Source organism: Arachis hypogaea, chromosome 10 (assembly GCF_003086295.3).
Source record: "Arachis hypogaea cultivar Tifrunner chromosome 10, arahy.Tifrunner.gnm2.J5K5, whole genome shotgun sequence".
In the NCBI taxonomy this organism is placed as follows: domain Eukaryota; kingdom Viridiplantae; phylum Streptophyta; class Magnoliopsida; order Fabales; family Fabaceae; genus Arachis; species Arachis hypogaea.
Genome location: NC_092045.1, coordinates 11,086,607 through 11,096,370, shown reverse-complemented (window position 1 = coordinate 11,096,370; position 9,764 = coordinate 11,086,607). Strand labels below are relative to the sequence as shown.

The following is a 9,764-nucleotide window of genomic DNA, read 5'->3' as shown; positions in this document are numbered from 1 at the left end:
TGATTTTCGAAAACCAAGGGTGGAAAAGAAATCAAGTGATTTTTTGAAAAAAGATTTGAAATTAGAAAATAAAAAAAGATATGATTGAAAACTATTTTGAAAAAGATGTGGTGAAGAGGATATGATTGATTTTAAAAAGATGTGATTGAGAAAATATGATTTGAAAAACATTTTAAAAAGATTTGATTTTAAAAATTAATAACTTGGCTAACAAGAAAAGATATGATTCAAACATTAAACCTTTCTCAATAGAAAAGGCAACATACTTGAAATGTTGAATCCAATCATTAATTGATAGCAAGTATCTTTGAAAAAAGAAAGAAATTGATTTTGAAAAAGATTTGATTGAAAAAGATTTGATTTTGAAAAATTTTGAAAACCTGAAAAAAAATTTTGATTTGAAAACAGAATCTTCCCTCTTGTGCATCCTGGCATTAAACGCCCAGAATGGTGCACATTCTGGCGTTTAACGCCCAAACTACTACCCTTTTGGGCGTTAAACGCCCAGCCAGGCACCCTGGCTGGCGTTTAAACGCTAGTCCGTCCTTTTTTGAACGCCCAGCTTTTTCTGTATAATTCCTCTGCAGTGTGTTCTGAATCTTCAATCCTTTGTATTATTGACTTGAAAAGACACAAATTAAAAATATTTTTGGATTTTTAATAATAAGGAATAATCAAAATGCAACTAAAATCAAATAACAATGCATGCAAGACACCAAACTTAGCAGTTTGTATACTACTGACACTAACAAAATGAGAATGCATATGAGAAACACAAAACACTCAAGTCAATAGAATTCAAAGATCAGAGCAATGAAATCATCAAGAACAACTTGAAGACACATGCATGAATGCAAGAAGAACAAAAACATGCAATTGACACCAAACTTAAGATGAGAATAGAGTCTCAAAAGGAAAAATATTTTTGGTTTTTATGATTTTATAATTTTTTTTTGGTTTTTTCGAAACTTAAGTGGAAAAAAAAAGAGAAAATAAAGGTATCAAAATTCTTAATGAGAATTCCAGGAGTCATGCAATGTTTAGTCTAAGACTCCGGTCCAGGAATTAGACATGGCTTCACAGCCAGCCAAGCTTTCAAAGAAAGCTTCGGTCCAAAACACTAGACATGGCCAATGGCCAGCCAAGCCTTAGCAGATCACTGCTCCAACAGCAAGATTGATAGAAATCAACAAGCTCTTGTGATGATAAGTTGAAACCTCGGTCCAATAGAATTAGACATGGCTTCACAGCCAGCCAGACTTCAACAGATCATCATGAAACACTAGAATTCGTTCTTAAGAACTCTGAAAAAAAATACCTAATCTAAGCAACAAGATGAACCGTCAGTTGTCCAAACTCAACAATCCCCGGCAACGGCGCCAAAAACTTGGTGCTGTTGCCGGATCAGAAATTTGGCACTGATGTTACCGGACCAAAAGCTTGCCGAAAACTCGAACAATCCCCGGCAACGGCGCCAAAAACTTGGTGCGCGAAATTGTAATCAATACTTTTCACAACTCAAATAATCCCTGGTAATGAATCCAAAAACTTGGTGTTCAATACCATGGCATAAACACAAATTCGCACAACTAACCAGCAAGTGTACTGGGTCGTCCAAGTAATAAACCTTACGCGAGTAAGGGTCGATCCCACAGAGATTGTTGGTATGAAGCAAGCTATGGTCACCTTGTAAATCTTAGTCAGGCAAACTCAAATGGATATGTGTGATATACGAATAAAACATAAAGATAAAGATAGAGATACTTATGTAATTCATTGGTGGGAATTTCAGATAAGCGCATGAAGATGCTGTGTCCCTTTCGTCTCTCTGCTTTCCTACTGTCTTCATCCAATCCTTCTTACTCCTTTCCATGGCAAGCTTATGCAAGGGTTTCACCGTTGTCAGTGGCTACCTCCCATCCTCTCAGTGGAAATGTTCAACGCAACCTGTCACGGCACGGCTATCCATCTGTCGGTTCTCAATCAGGCCGGAATAGAATCCAGTGATTCTTTTGCGTCTGTCACTAACGCCCCGCCTTCAGGAGTTTGAAGCACGTCACAGTCATTCAATCATTGAATCCTACTCAGAATACCACAGACAAGGTTAGACCTTCCGGATTCTCTTGAATGCCGCCATCAGTTCTAGCCTATACCACGAAGACTCTGATCTCACGGAATGGCTGGCTCGGTTGTCAGGCGAGCGCTCGGTTGTCAGGCGATCAACCATGCATCGTGTATCAGGAATCCAAGAGATATTCACCCAATCTAAGGTAGAACGAGGTGGTTGTCAGTCACACGTTCATAGGTGAGAATGATGATGAGTGTCACGGATCATCACATTCATCAAGTTGAAGAACAAGTGATATCTTAGAACAAGAACAAGCGGAATTGAATAGAAGAACACTAGTAATTGCATTAATACTTGAGGTACAGCAGAGCTCAACACCTTAATCTATGGTGTGTAGAAACTCCACCGTTGAAAATACATAAGAACAAGGTCTAGGCATGGCCGAATGGCCAGCCTCCCAAAGAGGGTTCAATCATAAAAACATGATCAAAAGATTCTAATACAATAGTAAAAGGTCCTACTTATAGAAAACTAGTAGCCTAGGGTTTACAGAGATGAGTAAATGACATAAAAATCCACTTCCGGGCTCACTTGGTGTGTGCTTGGGCTGAGCAATGAAGCATTTTCGTGTAGAGACTTTTCTTGGAGTTAAACGCTAGCTTTTGTGCCAGTTTGGGCGTTTAACTCCCACTTTGGTGCCAGTTCCGGCGTTTAACGCTATAAATTCAGAGGGTGACTTTGAACGCCGGTTGGGGCCATCAAATCTTGGGCAAAGTATGGACTATCATATATTGCTGGAAAGCCCAGGATGTCTACTTTCCAACGCCGTTGAGAGCGCGCCAATTGGGCTTCTGTAGCTCCAGAAAATTTGCTTCGAGTGCAGGGAGGTCAGAATCCAACAGCATCTGCAGTCCTTTTTAGTCTCTGAATCAGATTTTTGCTCAGGTCCCTCAATTTCAGCCAGAAAATACCTGAAATCACAGAAGAACACACAAACTCATAGTAAAGTCCAGAAAAGTGAATTTTAACTAAAAACTAATAAAAATATACTAAAAACTAACTAGATCATACTAAAAACATACTAAAAATAATGCCAAAAAGCGTACAAATTATCCGCTCATCAGGACAGAAACAGAATAAAAGAAAGATGTATTGGATTAGATGGGATACAGTTAGCAGAGATAAACAGGAATGTGGTTTTGGATTCAAAGACCTAAAAGCTTTCAATCTAGCGATGTTGGTAAAATAGGGGTGGAGATTATTAACCAAGCCACATTCTCTATTCTAAAAAATCTTTAAAAATAAATATTACAGGCTTACCTCCTTTCTTGAAGCTAAAAGAGGGAGTAGACCATCTTGGACATGGCAGAGTCTCTTGGAAGGAAGAAATGTACAAGAAAAGGGCGTGAAATGGGTAATCTCTCGGCAAGGGATGGTAAAGATATGGGAAGATCCTTGGTTTGGAGATGAACCCCCCTTCTGAATTCCACCAAATGGGCTAGGTAACCAACAATTTCTATGGGTTAAACAACTGATGGATGCCTCCGAAAATGGAACCTGGATTAAATCAATGCAATTTTCAACAGTGAAACCGGTTCTGATGAGCAGATAATTTATACGCTTTTTGGCATTGTTTTTAGGTAGTTTTTAGTATGATCTAGTTACTTTTAGGGATGTTTTTATTAGTTTTTATGCTAAATTCACATTTCTGGACTTTACTATGAGTTTGTGTGTTTTTCTGTGATTTTAGGTATTTTCTGGCTGAAATTAAGAGACCTGAGCAAAACTCTAATAGGAGGCTGACAAAGGACTGCTGATGCTGTTGGAATCTAACATCCCTGCACTCAAAATGGATTTTCTGGAGCTACAGAACTCCAAATGGCACGCTCTTAACGGCTTTAGCAAGTAGACATCCAGAGCTTTCCAGTAATATATAATAGTCCATACTTTATTCGTGATTAGATGACGTAAACTGGCACTCAACGCCAGTTCCATGCTGCATTCTAGAGTCAAACGCCAGAAACACGTCACGAACCAGAGTTGAACGCCCAAAACACGTTACAACTTGGCGTTCAACTCCAAGAGAAGCCTCAGCTCGTGGATTGATCAAGCTCAGCCCAAGCACACACCAAGTGGGCCCCGGAAGTGGATTTATGCATCAATTACTTACTTCTGTAAACCCTAGTAGCTAGTTTAGTATAAATAGGATAGTTTACTATTGTATTAGAGTCTTTGACTGTATTTTTTGATCTTTTGATCACGTTTGGGGGCTGGCCATTCGGCCATGCCTGGACCTTCATCACTTATGTATTTTTAACGGTGGAGTTTCTACACACTATAGATTAAGGGTGTGGAGCTCTGCTGTACCTCAAGTTTCAATGCAATTACTACTATTTTCTATTCAATTCTGCTTGTTCTTATTCTAAGATATTCGTTGCACTTCAACATGATGAATGTGATGATCCGTGACACTCATCATTATTCTCACCTATGAACGCGTGACTGACAACCACTTCCGTTCTACCTTAGACCGGGCGCATATCTCTTGGATTCCTTAATCAGAATCTTCGTGGTATAAGCTAGATTGATGGCGGCATTCATGAGAATCTGGGAAGTCTAAACCTTGTCTGTGGTATTCCGAGTAGGATTCAGGGATTGAATGACTATGACGAGCTTCAAACTCGCGATTGTTGGGCGTGATGACAAACGCAAAAGAATCAAGGGATTCTATTCTAACATGATCGAGAACCGACAGATGATTAGCCGTGCCGTGACAGAGCATTTGGACCTTTTTCACTGAGAGGATGGGATGTAGCCATTGACAACGGTGATGCCCTACATACAGCTTGCCATGGAAAGGAATAAGAAGGATTGAAGGAAGACAGTAGGAAAGCAGAGATCCAACAGGGACAAGCACCTCCACACACTTATCTGAAATTCCCACCATTGAATTACATGAGTAACTCTATCTTTATTTTCTGTTTTATTTATTATTCAAAAACTCCATAACATTTACTATTCGCCTAACTGAGATTTACAAGATGACCATAGCTTGCTTCATACCAACAATCCCCATGGGATTCGACCCTTACTCACGTAAGGTATTACTTGGACGACCCAGTGCACTTGCTGGTTAGTTGTGCGGAGTTGTGACTAAGTGTGATTCACGTTTGAGAGCGCTACCACGTTTTTGGCGCCATTGTTGATGATCACAATTTTGTGCACCAAGTTTTTGGCGCCGTTGCCGGGGATTGTTCGAGTATGGACAACTGATGGTTCATCTTGTTGCTCAGATTAGGTAATTTTCTTTTTATTTTCTTTTCAAAAAAAGTTTTCAAAAATCTTTCAAAAATTTGTCTTTATTTTCGTTTTCCTAAAAAATATTTTCGAAAAAAAAAATAAAAATACAAAAAAATCATAAAATCATAAAAATCAAAAATATTTTGTGATTCTTGTTTGAGTTTTAAGTAAATTTTTAAGTTTGGTATCAATTGCATGCTTTAAAAATTTTTTCTTGCATTTTTCGAAAATTCATGCATTCATGGTGTTCTTCATGATCTTCAAGTTGTTCTTGGTAAATCTTTTTGTTTGATCTTGATGTTTTCTTGTTTTGTGTTTTTTGTTATTTTTCATGTGCATTTTTGCATTCATAGTGTCCATGCATTAAAGATTTCTAAGTTTGGTGTCTTGCATGTTTTCTTTGCATCAAAAAATTTTCAAAAATATGTTCTTGATGTTCATCATGATCTTCAAAGTGTTCTTGGTGTTCATCTTGATATTCATAGTGTTTTTGCATGCATCATGTGTTTTGATCCAAAATTTTCATGTTTTGGGTCATTTTTGTGTTTTCTCTCTCATCATAAAAAATTCAAAAATAAAAAAATATATTTTCCTTAATTTTCTCATAATTTTCGAAAATTTGAGTTGACTTAGTAAAAGAATTTTAAAATTAGTTGTTTCTTACAAGTCAAGTCAAATTTTCAATTTTAAAAATTTTATCTTTTCAAAATCTTTTTCAAAAAATCATATCTTTTTCATTTTTTTTTTACTATTTTTCGAAAATTCTTTAAAATATTTTTTCAAAATTTTTTTTCTTAATTTTATCTTTCTTTTCGAAAAATATGCTAACAATTAATGTGATTGATTCAAAAATTTGAAGTTTGTTACTTTCTTGTTAAGAAAGGTTCAATCTTTAAATTCTAGAATCATATCTTTTAGTTTCTTGTTAGTCAAGTAATCAAATTTAATTTTAAAAAAAAATTAAATCTTTTTCAACCATATCTTTTTATCATATCTTTTATATCATATCTTTTTCAAAATCATATCTTTTTCAAAAATTTGATTTCAAAATATCTTATCTAACTTCTTATCTTTTTATCTTTTTAAATTTGATTTTAATATCTTTTTCAACTAACTAATTAACATTTTGTTTGTTTCTTATCTTTTTCAAAACCACCTAACTACTTTTCCCTCTCTAATTTTTGAAAATATCTCATCCCTTTTTCAAAATTCTTTTTAAATTAACTAATTGTTTTTAATTTTAATTTTAATTCTATCTCATCTTTAATTTTCGAAAATCATTAACTCCTTTTCAAAATTAATTTTCGAAATTCTTCCCCTCTCCTCTTCTTCTATTTATTTATTTATTTACTAACACTTCTCTTCACCTCTCTTTATCTCAAATCACTGCCCCTATCCTTACCCTTGTGTTTGGATTCTCCTTTCTTTATTCCCTTTTTCTTCTACTAATAATAAGGAACCTCTTTACTGTAACATAGAGGATTCCTCTTCTTTTTTTCTGTTCTTTTCTCTTTCATATGAGCAGGAACAAGGAAAAAGGCACTCTTGTTGAAGCTGATCCTGAACCTGAAAGGACTTTGAAGAGGAAACTAAGAGAAGCTAAATTACAATAATCCAGAGGCAACCTTTTTGAAATTTTCGAACAAGAGAAGGAGATGGCAGCCGAACCCAACAACAATAATGCAAGGAGGATGCTTGGTGATTTTACTAAACCCACGTCCAAGTTTGATGGAAGAAGCATCTCAATTCCTGCCATTGGAGCAAACAATTTTGAGCTGAAACCTCAATTAGTTTCTCTAATGCAACAGAACTGCAAGTTTCATGGACTTCCATCTGAAGATCCTTACCAGTTTTTAACTAAGTTCTTACAGATTTATGAGACTATTAAGACGAATGGAGTAGATCCTGAAGTCTACAGGCTCATGCTTTTCCCTTTTGCTGTAAGAGACAGAGCTAGAATATGGTTGGACTCACAACCTAAAGATAGCATGGACTCCTGGGATAAGCTAGTCACGGCTTTCTTGGATAAATTCTTTCCTCCTCAAAAGCTGAGCAAGCTTAGAGTGGATGTTCAGACCTTCAAGCAAAAAGATGGTGAATCCCTCTATGAAGCTTGGGAAAGATACAAGAAGATGACCAAAAAGTGTCCTTCTGACATGTTTTCAGAGTGGACCATATTAGATATATTCTATTATGGTCTATCTGAGTTTTTCAAGATGTCATTGGACCACTCTGCAGGTGGATCCATTCACCTAAAGAAAACGCCTGCAGAAGCTCAGGAACTTATTGACATGGTTGCAAATAACCAATTCATGTACACTTCTGAGAGGAATTTCATGAATAATGAGACGCCTCAGAGGAAGGAAGTTCTTGAAATTGATGCTCTGAATGCCATATTGGCTCAGAACAAAGTGTTGACTCAGCAAGTCAACATGATTTCTCAGAGTCTGAATGATTGGCAAAATGCATCCAACAGCACTAAAGAGGCATCTTCTGAAGAAGAAGCTTATGATCCTGAAAACCCTGCAATGACAGAGGTAAATTATATGGGTGAACCTTATGGAAACACCTATAATTCATCATGGAGAAATCATCCAAATTTCTCATGGAAGGATCAACAAAAGCCTCAACAAGGCTTTAATAATGGTGGAAGAAATAGGCTCAGCAATATCAAGCCTTATCCGTCATCTTCTCAGCAACAGACAGAGAATTATGAACAAAATACCTCTAACTTAGCAAATTTAGTCTCTGATCTGTCTAAGGCCACTTTAAGTTTCATGAACGAAACAAGGTCCTCCATCAGAAATCTGGAGGCACAAGTGGGCCAGCTGAGCAAGAAGGTTACTGAAACACCTCCCAGTACTCTCCCAAGCAATACTGAAGAGAATCCTAAGAGAGAGTGCAAGGCCATTGACATAGTCAATATGGCCGAATGCAAGGAGGAGGGGGAGGACGCAAATCCCAATGAGGAAGATCTCATGGGACGTCTCTCAAGCAGGAAGGAGTTTCCTATTAAGGATCTAAAGGAATCTGAGGCTCATATAGAGACCATAGAGATTCCATTAAATCTCCTTCTGCCATTCATGAGCTCTGAAGATTATTTGTCCTCTGAAGAGGATGAAGATATAACTGGAGAGCAACTTGCTCAATATCTAGGAGCCATCATGAAGCTGAATGCCAAGTTATTTGGTAATGAGACTTGGGAAGGTGAACATCCCTTGCTCATTAGTGAACTTGATACATGGGTTCAACAAACTTTACCTCAAAAGAAATAAGATCCTGGGAAATTCTTAATACCCTGTACCATAGGCACCATGACCTTTGAGAAAGCTCTGTGTGACCTAGGGTCAGGCATAAATCTTATGCCACTCTCTGTAATGGAGAAGTTGGGGATCATTGAGGTACAATCTGCCTTATTCTCATTACAATTGGCAGACAAGTCAGTAAGACAAGTTTATGGATTAGTAGAGGACATGTTAGTAAAGGTTAAAGGCCTTTACATCCCTGCTGATTTCATAATCTTAGACACTAAAAAGGAGAAGGATGAATGCATCATCCTTGGAAGACCTTTCCTAGCCACAGCAGAAGTTGTGATAGATGTTAATAGAGGAGAATTAGTCCTTCAATTAAATGGGGACTAGCTTGTGTTTGAGGCACACGGCTATCCTTCTGTAACAATGGAGAGTAAGCATGCAGAGCTTCTCTCAATACAGAGTCAAACAGAGCCCCCACAGTCAAACTCTAAGTTTGGTGTTGGGAGGCCATAACCAAACTCTAAGTTTGGTGTTGAATCCCCACAACCAAACTCTAAGTTTGGTGTTGGGACTATACAACATTGACCTGATCACCTGTGAGACTCCATGAGAGCCCACTGTAAAGCTATTGACATTAAAGAAGCGCTTATTGGGAGGCAACCAAATTTTTATTTATCTAATTTTATTTTTTATTTTATTGTTATTTTATGTTTTATTAGGTTCATGATCATGTGGAGTCATAAAATAAATACAAAAATTAAAAACAGAATCAAAAACAGCAGAAGAAAAATCACACCCTGGAGGAAGGACTTACTGGCGTTTAAACGCCAGTAAGGAGCATCTGGCTGGCGTTCAACGCCAGAACAGAGCATGGATCTAGCGTTGAACGCCAGAAACAAGCAACATCCTGGCGTTCAAACGCCAGGAATGCACCCTGAGGAGAGCTGGCGCTGAACGCCAGAAACAAGCATGGAACTGGTGTTCAACGCCAGAAACATGCTGCACATGGGCGTTGAACGCCCAGAACATGCATCACTTCGGCATTTAAACGTCAGAATTGCATGCAAAGGCATTGTACATGCCTAATTGGTGCAGGGATGTAAATCCGTGATAGCTCAGGATCTGTGGACCCCACAGAATCA

General features: G+C 37.5%; 1 non-coding gene across 1 annotated transcript; it reads right to left on the bottom strand.

The window, feature by feature from the left end:
• Window positions 1–7,422: 7,422 nt before the first annotated feature.
• LOC112719522 (small nucleolar RNA R71) lies at window positions 7,423–7,526 on the bottom strand. Its single transcript, XR_003161820.1, has one exon. It is a non-coding gene; the product is annotated as a small nucleolar RNA R71 (small nucleolar RNA).
• Window positions 7,527–9,764: the final 2,238 nt, after the last annotated feature.